Source organism: Entelurus aequoreus, linkage group LG05 (assembly GCF_033978785.1).
Source record: "Entelurus aequoreus isolate RoL-2023_Sb linkage group LG05, RoL_Eaeq_v1.1, whole genome shotgun sequence".
NCBI classification, from domain to species: domain Eukaryota; kingdom Metazoa; phylum Chordata; class Actinopteri; order Syngnathiformes; family Syngnathidae; genus Entelurus; species Entelurus aequoreus.
Window position 1 is genome coordinate 50,276,623 of NC_084735.1, and position 11,806 is coordinate 50,288,428.

At 38.4% G+C, this 11,806-nt stretch overlaps 1 protein-coding gene and 1 long non-coding RNA gene across 4 annotated transcripts in view; both read right to left on the reverse strand.

Moving 5' to 3' along the window:
* Nucleotides 1–6,546, reverse strand: part of fez1 (fasciculation and elongation protein zeta 1 (zygin I)) — a 53,704-nt gene extending 47,158 nt beyond the window's left edge. Inside the window, exon 1 of one of the 2 annotated variants that reach the window (XM_062048317.1) lies at nucleotides 5,958–6,546. The gene's annotated coding sequence lies outside the window, so the exon portion shown is untranslated. The remainder of the gene's footprint in view (nucleotides 1–5,957) is intronic. The other variant, XM_062048318.1, reaches the window with a different exon arrangement.
* Nucleotides 6,547–8,536: 1,990 nt separating this feature from the next.
* Nucleotides 8,537–10,174, reverse strand: LOC133650726 (uncharacterized). Of its 2 annotated transcripts, XR_009826281.1 has the most exons (5): nucleotides 9,434–10,174; nucleotides 9,283–9,315; nucleotides 9,085–9,189; nucleotides 8,719–9,013; nucleotides 8,537–8,598 (listed from the first exon to the last, which is right to left on the reverse strand). It is a non-coding gene; the product is annotated as an uncharacterized LOC133650726 (long non-coding RNA). The 2 variants fall into 2 exon arrangements; XR_009826280.1 differs by lacking the exon at nucleotides 9,434–10,174 and having other exon boundaries at nucleotides 9,283–9,386.
* Nucleotides 10,175–11,806: the final 1,632 nt, after the last annotated feature.

An 11,806-nucleotide genomic window follows, 5' to 3' on the forward strand; every position in this document is an offset into this window, starting at 1 on the left:
AGCAGACAACAGACAAGAAGGAAGCCTTTGGTGGTGTTTCTTTCTGTAATTATCATTAAATATTACTATTATTAGTTCTAATTAATTCAAACAGGAAAGTATTTTGACAATGAGCTCTGGGTATGCGTTTTTACTGGCATCGAGTGTCTACTTTTAAGTCTGTGTGGTAGGAAATAAGTAAAACATCAATACAGTATTTTTTTTCCAGTTTTTGTTAAAGATGCCGTGCTTTTTACAAGGATCACTTAAAACATTGATAAGACATTCACAAAATCAAAGGTTGATTCAATGTCATTGGGGGAAAAAAGCCTCAAAATGTCGTAAGTGTATAAGAAAGCTTCCACAAATTAAAGCATTTTGGGCTGAAATAATCGCAAAAAAAACCTATAAGGACTGATTGTATCAGTTCCCACCATATTAATTTACCAATACTCCACAAGGTTTTAACTGGAGTTTTATAAACCATGTTTTTTGCACCTAATGACTAATGGCACAGTGTTGTCTAGACAAAGAAGCAATGGAGGTAGAAACACCAGAAGGGGTCCAGGTCCCACTGGGAGTACACTTCATTTTCTTTTCTGCCAAACCACAGATAATTAAGTACCTTCATTGCAGACTCTGAAGTGATATGTTTTGTTCAATACATCATATGTATTTATCAGATCAAGAACAAAGAGGGGTCGTAAAACCTAATCTTCCCAGCCACTAGCAAAACATATCTGTACTTATAATTGTTTTCAAGTTGCTTTTGAAGTACATGTTGTGTTTCTTAAATGATACTTGGGCGGATGACGCAAGCGCGTGTGAATACAGAGAAGTCCATTTCAATGAAAAAAAGCTTATGCAAGCTTCCTCCTTCTCATCACGCCACTCAGCTAAGTGGCTCGATACTTCATAAGCCGGATATTGTTTTGTATCTTCAGTTTCTCATTAACCTCTTAAACCTGCGGCTTCTTCCTATGGACAAAGACTTAAAAAGAGCGTTTTTGAATTGATGAACTTAGTATCAAAATAGATGAGAGCATTTTGACTTTGTCTCCTGACAGCAGCTCTGCTCATGGTATTAATGCTTTCATGAACATTCAAGCAAATCCTAGTTAGTTTTTTTTTTGGTGTAAGTGTGTTGGGGATCACAGGATACCAGTGTGTTCCCAATATGTGTCCACACATTTTACACACAGAGGAGCCTTTCACTGTGTTGCCATGCACTCAAACATTCCTGTATTAACCAGAATACAGTAAAAAGATCTAAAAAGCTTTGAAGACATGTATTTTCAGATTGGCAATTCCGAGTCAAGATGGTTTTCTTGATGATGATGATAACTTATTTTGAACATAAAAGGCTGCATTAAACTTTATCACATGTTTACACTTACTGTGCTTACCTTACAATTGTTTACACTTGTAATATATTTGAAAAGAAAGTGTAATAGCAAGGTAGTTAAAGTATGCACAAATAACACACAAGGTTGCGCTTTAGGTGTATATGAAGTTAATTGTGCATCCTCACTTAATTTGTTTGGATCCGTCATAAAGGTTTCTATTTATGGCATGAATAAGAAAAAAATGCAATGTAGATATCTTTAAAAGACTTTAATGTCTGGGGTCCGTCAATTGCAACGGTAATTTATTTATTTTTAAGTATATGAAAGACTTAAAGAAGCAGCTTTTCTTTGTTGAGGCCGTTGTGCTCCCAGGGAGTAAGACGTATAAACGCATGATAACATGAACTGTAAAGTACATTTAGCAAAGGGTTCTACTCACTGATCCGATTGCATACTTAATAGAAACAATTTGAAAGATTAAATTAAACTACCTTGAACACTAAATATAAAAATTGTTGCCTGTCCCCGCTTTCTAAAATTAGGCAATGCTATGATACATATATAATTTTTGAAATCCTTCAGAAATATATTTTCTTGTTTTACATATTTGTGTTAAGCCTTACCCTAACTACAGTCGTGGTCAAAAGTTTACATACACTTGTAAAGAACATAATGTCATGACTGTCTTGAGTTTCCAATATTTTCTACAACTCTTGTTTTTTTGTTATAGAGTGATTAGAGAACAAACTAAAAATTTTTATGGGTCTACTGAAAATGTGACCAAATCTGCTGGGACAAAAGTTTACATACAGCAATGTTAATATTTGGTTACATGTCCCTTGGCAAGTTTCACTGCAATAAGGCGCTTTTGGAGCCATCCACAAGCTTCTGGCAAGCTTCTGCTTGAATTTTTGACCACTCCTCTTGACAAAATTGGTGCAGTTCAGCTAAATTTGTTGGTTTTCTGACATGGACTTGTTTCTTCATCATTGTCCACACGATTAACTCAGGACTTTGGGAAGGCCATTCTAAAACCTTCATTCTAGCCTGATTTAGCCATTCCTTTACCACTTTTGACGCGTGTTTGGTGTCATTGTCCTGTTGGAACACCCAAGTGCGCCCAAGACCCAACCTAGGTTGTCCTGAATAATTTGGAAGTAATCCTCCTTTTTCATTGTCCCATTTAAAGCACCAGTTCCATTGGCAGTAACACAGGCCCAGAGCATAATACTGCCACCACCATGGTGTTCCTGGGATTAAAGGCCTCACTTTTTCTCCTCCAAACATATTGCTGGGTATTGTGGCCAAACAGCTAAATTTTTGTTTCATCTTACCACAGAACTTTCGTCCAGAAGGTCTTATCTTTGTCCATGTGATGTCAGATGAAACAAAAATTTAGCTGTTTGCCCACAATACCCAGCATTATGTTTGGCAGAGAAAAGGTGAGGCCTTTAATCCCAAGAGCACCAAGCCTACCGTCAAGCATGGTGGTGGTAGTATTATGCTCTGGGCCTGTTTTGCTGCCAATGGAACTGGTGCTTTACAGAGAGTAAATGGGACAATGAAAAAGGAGGATTACCGTCAAATTCTTCAGGACAACCTAAAATCATCAGTCCAGAGGTTGGGTCTTGGGCGCAGTTGGGTGTTCCAACAGGACAATGACCCCAAATACATGTCAAAAGTGGTAAAGGAATGGCTAAATCAGGCTAGAATTAAGGTTTTAGAATGGCCTTCCCAAAGTCCTGACTTAAATGTGTGGACAATGCTGAATTGAATTTTTTGTTGAAATTTTAACATTTGATTTAAAATTCATTCTTTAGTCCTGTCATTGGGTTTTTACCTAGTCGTGTTACCCTGACACATTATCACCTCTGAAAAATACTGACTCGTCCACAAGTCACATGGTACACAGGAAGTTGAATCATTCAGATCCTCTGCAGACCACTGGAAGAAAAAAGTTTACTGATTGATTTTTCTGTATATTTGATATTTCAAGTATAACTAAGAGGGAGGGGGTAACATTTCAGCACAGTCCTGTTATCTAAAATATTGTATTGTCTTGTTTTGTTTTTAAAATATTTTTTTAGTTGAATCACTGTAATGTGCTGAGTGTCGACATGCTATTAGCATAAATGGTATGTGGCTAGGGTTGTCCCGATACCAATATGTCGGTACCGGTACCAGTACCAAAATGTATTTCGATACTTTTATATACTTTTCTAAATAAAGGGGACCACAAAAATTTGCATTATTGTCTTTATTTTAGCAAAAAATATTATGGTACATTACACATACGTTTTTTATTGCAATTTTGTCCTTAAATAAAATAGTGAACATACGAGAAAACTTTTCTTTTAGTAGTAAGTAAGCAAACAAAGACTCCTAATTTAGTCTGCTGACATATACAGTAACATATTGTGTCATTTTCCATTCCATTATTTTGTCAAAAGTTGAGGGACAAGTGGTAGAAAATTAATTATTGATCTACTTGTTCATTTACTGTTAATATCTGCTTACTTTCTCTTTTAACAAGTTCTTTCTACACTTCTGTTAAAATTGAATAATCACTTGATCGTCTGTTGTTTTGATGCTTTACATTAGTTTTGGGTATCGAGCCGATACCAAGTAGTTACAGGATCATACATTGGTCATAATTTAAGTCCTCATGTATCCAGGGACATATTTCCTGAGTTTATTAACATAATGTAAATGAAACGAAAAAAGATTTGCTAAAAAATATCGATGTAATCATAGTAAAATCGACTATATATGCTCCTGTACTTGGTATCATTACAGTGGATGTCAGGTGTAGATCCACCCATGGCGTTTGTTTACATAGTGAGCTACGGTGTGTAATGAAGCATGTTTAGCTGTTCCTCGTCCTGCAGGGGAGATACTTGTAAGAAACGTACTTTATTTCTCGCCATGGAGGCGAGGATTAGTGATTCAGAAGTAGCTAAAACACTGCAGACTGTGGATGGACGTTAGCCGCTAGCTAGCTAGCCATGTCTTAAAGCACCTCTTCCTAAGGGCGTTTCAGTGTTATGGCTTCACCTGTATTGTTAGTTTTTAAGCCAAAATGTGTCCATTCTCCCTTTTCTGTCTACACACTGTCTGCTTGCAACTACTTCGTGATTGTGCACTGCCAAACATGCTCCTAAGCTAGTAAAACCGGCAATGTCACGACGTGACGACGCGCCGTCATGCCCGTTAAAAAAAAAGGAGGGGCGGGGACCGGTATTTTTTAGAGGCGGTATAGTACCGAATATGATTCATTAGTATCGCTGTACTATACTAATACCGGTATACCGTACAACCCTACATGTGGCTATACAGTATTTCAGGTATTTGCTAATTCTATTTTAAAAACTCACTCCTGTTACTTTTAGTCCTGTTATTCCAGAGTCATCTTCAGCTCAGTAACATTGTACAAAAATGAAATAAAGTTGCTTGAGATGGGCCAATACCCAATTTAAGTACTTCAAACTGGCTAAATTTTGTCTCTGCAGTGTTTTATTTGGAGGCTGTTCCTATTACATTTTTTTTTGTATTATTTTATTCATGTGAATCAATTTTTATAATTTTTGATCAAACTTGAATTTAATTAATGCATGCCTTGTTGTAAAACTAATTAATGGGAAATAAATTGTTCAATAACTATTTTGTTATGAAAAAAATAACACATTTACCATATTGTAGGTTTGCAAAAACCGACCAGGACTCGAACCCAGTACCAATGCCTTGCAGGACCAGCAAGAATTTTTGTGATGACTTATTTTGAACATGCTTAAAAGGTTGCATTAAACTTTATCACATGTTTACACTTATACGAAAGTGTATAGTTCACCTTACTGTGTTTACCTTACAATTGTTTACATTTGTAATATATTTTAAAAGAAAGTGTAACAGTAAGGTAGTCAAAGTTTACACAGTATGTAGCTTATTTAGCATTAAAAAATAAACAAAAGAATACAAAATAATACATTACATTGGAAAAATAAATTACTAAATAGGATACAACATTTTGTCTTTAGGGTCCAACTTTTTGGTGGCAAAAACAATGTTTGTTGTGTTCGGACGTTATCAACAATATGATGATTAACATGTAAACGCAAATGCAGCATTCTGATAGCTTGTGGGTGCAAACACGTCTTTAAGAGAATATCAACCTTGACCGAGATATTGTGTGCACAAAAACCGTGTCAATGATGCCAGTACAGGAACCACCATTGGCAGCAGTTATTTATCTCTTACACAAGGGGGACTTTAATTACACAGATATAAATGTAATCAGATTATCTATTTAATTTTAGCATATACTGTATTTAATGATATTAGCTTGTTTGACTTCAAATTGTTGCAATCAATCTGACCTTTTTGCATTGAACATAAATAAACATGGTTAGGATAATTCCACTTCCCATTGACATGCAGATGGGGGTTAGTGCCAGTAATGGACGACCATTGAGTGCATGTCATCAGCTCATCAGAGGGAGGAAAAGAAAGGGGGGTGGAGAGAAGAACAGCTTGGATAGAATAAAAAAGATGGAAGTAACCGTGGTTACAGACCCAGATGAATGGAAGGTGGTGAAGACATGAGTTCATGTCTTGCAGCCAAGGATTGAGAATTACCTGCAGTGGACGTGATGTTCCTGTTTGTTGGCAGGACCCTCTGAGGCGAGAAGAGGCGGTGTCTCAGCCTCCCTTCGTCACAAAACTGGCCGATGAAGAGTAGTTACATTCAATCCAGAGTTAATGGAGGTATTCAAACTAAGTGAGGGCAAGAAAAATGGCTTTAAGCTTTGGTTTGTGTTCCTTCCTTCATTCGTTTGCTCACAGCCACCCGTCTCAGTCCTCCCACAGCCCCTTGTTTTCCCATCAATAGACAGGCAGCCCAGCTCACGCTGCGCCTGCGCACCAAACACCCTCTGACGACATCCCTCTCCTCCCTCCATCACTCCCTCCCTCTCTTCTCTTCTCACACCACCATCGATCGCCCTTTGTTTCTGCCTCACTGCAGGGCGGCCTAATATTCATGAGGCAAGAAAGAGGGAGGCTGATTGGACGTCAAGGTACAGAACACCATCCATCTGCCAACCGTAAAATTGGAGATTAGTGGTGCATTTGGAAAGTAATAAATACAGTACTTTTTAAAAAATAATTAATTATTAATTAATTAAAAATATATACAGGATGATAGTCATAAATTCACTTAAAAAAATAAGAACATGTTTATAATAAAAAATAATTATATTACAGTAGTACCGCAATTTACAAGCCTAATTGGTTCTGTGATGGAGCTCTTCACTTAAAACACTCAAATCAAAGTCTCCCATTGAAATTACTTGAAGTCAACTTGGTGCTTGACCCCCGAACATCATAACTGTAACATTGTAACACGTCTTTTAAAAAACAATACAAACTTTCAGATAAGAAATGTTGCATAAAAAACAATATAATGTAGTACAAACAAGTACAGTAGTTTTATCGCATCTGCTTCTCTGTCAAACACACCATCAGCAGCTTCTCCATATTTTTTTAATTGTTAAAATGCGAGCTGTTTAGATATTATTTTAACATTATTGGCTGGGATTAGACTCATTCTGCTTCAGTATGGTGCAGGGTAGACGAGCAGTGACACGCTCGAAATTTTTCGCCAAGTCGCCAACATTATAGTCATGTTTTTGATCATTTCTTTTTTTAATTCGATGAATATTGTCCAATTCTTCTTCTCAGTACTGTCCTTCACACTCACTTTCTTCCTTCCGATGGTTGGAAAACAAAGGTTTGTCTATCTCTAGCTATAAGGTAATGCTAGCAAGTAAGACCAGATGTTTTGGTCGGATGTTATGGAGTTCACCGTGACATTTGCTACGTCAACTAATGGCGGGTAGCTTGTAATTCAAATTGTTGCTTGCAACTTAAAGCATAACAATTAGCCGAGAGACAGCTCCTATCTCAAAACACTCTTAATTTGAGGAGCGTTAGCCTTTTGGGCAATAAACGTTCGCTAAATGGTTACATTTTTTAATGTTTCCCGGAACGTTACATGTTTTTCTGACCTATAAATAATGTTTCCAAACAGTTACTTTTGGGTAGTTTTTGATTCCCATAATGTTACATACTACGTTCTCTGACTGTTGTTCCATGGTTGTATTGACCCTCACAACCTTTATAAACATATTGGTAGTATAAACTTAATACTTGTAACTTATTGTACATGAGCATATTGTCAGTAATGAATTAACAGGCAGGACATCTGTCAATTTTATTATAAAACAAACTACACAAATTACAGGAAACGGCTTGAGGAAGTCGCTTCCTAGCAGTTCCACTGAAGACACGGCACAAGAGTCCAGGGTGCAGGTTTAACAAGGTTTTTAATGATAATATTTTCCAGTAATAGGTTTCGCTCCCAGAACATGACTTTTCAGTCATGTCCGTATCCTCCTCCCCCTCCTGCACCCGGCCGCTCACTGTTAAAGACAACAGATGATTAGATTAACACGTACCACCTGTGCAATCTAATTATCTGCCAGCTGTGTCTCGCCGTCAGCACATGCCACGCCCCCGTCTGATGGCGCTCTGTTTTCAGCACCATGGACAGAGGCGGTGACCTTTGCTCCTGCAAGCGCGCTGATCACACCCCCTTTCCACACGGCTATGTAAATTGTATATAGGAGGAATACAAGTATATAAAAATACAATGACAATGTGTACAAAAATCGGCATAAAAAGTCTGTCCTACAATAAAAATGGGGGCCAAAAAAATTATGCCAAAAATAATTGTGCTGGTTTGGTGTGTTCTGCTGCCCATTGTCTTCCTCCACTGTTCTACTGTTCTAAAAAAGAAAAGAAAAAAACACTATTGTTACACAAGAAGATTGTCAACAATTTTTTAAAGCATAACCAATTCCCGTACCACCAACCCTAAACTTCCTGATCACCAGAAGAGATTGAAATATTTCCAATGTACTTAATTATTATGAACGCACTCGAAACAAGACAAGTAGGATTTTTGAATTTTCCGTCTGTGTGGGTTGAACTTGAGAGTTTGCTCAACGGTCTACTCGAAGTTTGCTTCTTTGTGGTCGGAGAAGTTCTTAAGACACGCCGCTAAAGTAGAAGTCAAAATGAAGTAAAGTTACTCATCAAAGCCTCGTCAATCAAGCTTGGCATAAAACTGTCGTGACCAATATTTTACCACTTGCCTGTTATGATCTTGCAGACGATCAAGTTTTGGAATTCCATCTTAGACCTTCTGCCCCGCAGGCTATAAAAACACAATTATACAAAGGAGATGAATGTGACACACTTATAAAATCTAATTGTTAAAATAAATCAGTTCAGTTATGAGATTGTAATTCATGCTGGATTATGCTCACTTAATTACCATTGCATTCCTCTTCTCTGGTTGAGTCAGACTCCTGTCTAGCTCCTCCAGTTCAGCTAGAGTTCTACATGGTGAAGTTATCTTTTTGCTGAGGAGGCTAAAGTGACGTGCGGTCTTCCTGCAATCAGGGATTTCACCGTAGCCTCCAAGTCGTCCATCCTCGTCATCATCCAGGACATGTAAACTTCCAAGACTACAGGGACTTTTGTGTTCATTCTACTTTTTATACATTATGTATCGGTAAACTAATTGTGTGTTAGGTACTTATGGCTCTCAAGCCTGTCCGGTCGCGTGCCTAAAAGAGTTAAAGAAGTTTTACAATTCCTGGTCAAGAAATTATATCGGAAAAATACAAAACAACTGCACCTTCATTGGAATGCAAGGATCTCTACAGATATGACCTTTGGGTAACTGGTAGATCGAACTGGGATTTGAGAAGTCCTGCTGCAGGTTTGAGTGGCGTTGGTTCGTCTGAAAAGAAATTTATATGAATGTTGCACGGTTTATTTATGGTGGGCTTTTTAACACATGGTATTTGCAAAAGATGATTTCAAAAAAACCTACATGAAGGTGGTGAAGACAGACATATTTCCTGACCTGAAAAAAGGCACACAAACACATATCAGTCAGTTATTAATCATTAATGTAATCTCCAAGCTGAGAAATATGACTTGATTGACAGGTTTCCTAAATATATGCATAACTCTGTACTTACATGCAGGGCTTGCGGGCATGTGCACCATCATGGGCTGGCAGCTTTTTTGACATTGACATAGATTCATCTGTAAAGAAAGACCATACAATAGGTTTTAAAGATAATATAATTTTGTACATGTAGCCTGTGATGAGAGAGGTCTTACCGTCAATGGAGGAGCCAGAATTCAACATCCCTGGGCATTTACATTGCCTTGATTTAAGGTTGGTTGCGTCATCCTTTGTCTAAATGCATAAAAACTCCATCCGATGCAGACATTTTTTGCTTTAGTGTATGAATCTATGTTAATATTATTTTTTTCTTTCAGCAAGTAGCAGAACAAATCAGTATTTCCGACCAATTAAATTTGGAGGTAGGATGTGGAAGGGAGGGTGTTAGTTTAGGGTTGAAGTTGCCTGGAGATGTTCTTTTAGTGCGGTTTTGAAGGAGCATACAGATGCCTTTTCTTTTACACCTGTTGAGAGTGCATTCCATATTGATGTGGCATAGAAAGAGAATGAGTTAAGACCTTTGTTAGATCGGAATCTGGGTTTAACGTGGTTAGTGGAGCTCCCCCTGTTGTTGTGGTTATGGCGGTCATTTACGTTAAGGAAGTAGTTTGACATGTACTTCGGTATCAGGAAGGTGTAGCGGATTTTATAGACTAGGCTCAGTGCAAGTTGTTTTACTCTGTCCTCCACCCTGAGCCAGCCCACTTTGGAGAAGTGGGTAGGAGTGAGGTGTGATCTGGGGTGGAGGTCTAGAAGTAATCTGACTTGCTTGTTCTGGGATGTTTGGAGTCTAGATTTGAGGTTTTTGGAGGTGCTAGGGTACCAGGAGGTGCATACGTAATCGAAAAAGGGTTGAATGAGAGTTCCCGCTAGAATCTTCATGGTGCTTTTGTTGACCAGAGAGGAGATTCTATAGAGAAATCTCGTTCGTTGGTTGACCTTTTTGATTACCTTGGTTGCCATTTTATCACAGGAAAGATTAGCCTCTAGAATGGAACCTAGGTAGGTGACCTCATCTTTCCTGTTGATAACAATGTCACCCACTTTTATAGTGAAGTCATTGACTTTCTTAAGGTTGATGTGGAACCCAAACAGGATGGATTCCGTTTTACCCAAGTGAATGGATAGCTTGTTGTCAGCGAGCCAGGTGCAAATTCTACAGAATTCAGCACTGAGGATTTTCTCTACCTGTGACTTGTCCTTGCCGGATACCAGCACAGCCGAGTCATCCGCAAACAAGAACAATTCACAGTCCCATGCTGATGACATGTCGTTTATGTATATTAGGAAAAGTAAAGACCCTAATATACTGCCTTGGGGGACTCCACAGCTTACTGAAAGGGGGGGGACATGGTGCCGTTCACCTCTACCACCTGTTTCCTCCCCTCCAAGTAAGATTGCATACAGCTCGATGAGGTTTGATCAAATCCCATTGCTCTGAGCTTATCCAACAGTATATCGTGGTTAACGGTGTCAAAGGCCTTCTGAAGGTCCAGCATGACCATGCCGCAGTATTTGCCCGCGTCCACCTCATGTTTGATGTGGTCGGTCAGATAGAGAAGGCATGTGTCAGTGGAGTGGTTAGTTCTGAAGCCGGATTGGAATTTGTACATGAGTTTATTAGTGGCAAGGTAACTATCGACCTGTTCATAAACTATTTTTTCCATTACTTTCAAATGGAACTGAGAATAGAAACAGGTCAGTAGTTGCCAGGTTCTAATTTGATTCCTTTTTTAAAGAGGGGAGTTACTCTTGCTATCTTGAAATATTTAGGTACTTGGCCTTGTGTAATTGAGAGGTTTATTATGTGCGTGATGATTGGGGCAATGGTGGTGGCAGAGTCCCTGAGGAATCTGGAGGGGATATTGTCAAGGCCGGTGGCCTTGTTTGGGTGGAGCGCGCTCAACTTTTTAAGCACCTCGTCAGCTGAGACCATTTCTAATTTGAAATCGTTGTTGGATATTCCTAGCTTTCTGTAGAAGGCTTTAATGTGTTCAACACCAAAGCGACCAGAGTGGTGGGACAGCTTGTTGACTAGAGTTGTGGCTATGCTGGTGAAAAAGGTGTTAAGTCTGCTTACTACATCCATTTTGTCTGTAATGAGGGAGTCACCCTCCTTGATGTTGATGTTGGTGAGTCTGGTTTTAAGTTTCTGGCTGCAGCCTGGAAGCTGGTTGTTGAGGATTTTCCAGAGCTCACGTGGCTTATTTGTGTTTTCCTCTATTTTGTCGTTATTGTAATTTTTTTTAAGGATTTAGTCAGGTTGGTTGTCTTATTTCTTAATTTATTGCATTGCTTTTTGAGTGTTGAAAGGAGTGATTTGAGGTTATTATTGGGTTGTATATCTACTTCGGTTTTACATGTCTGCATATTTAATATTCCG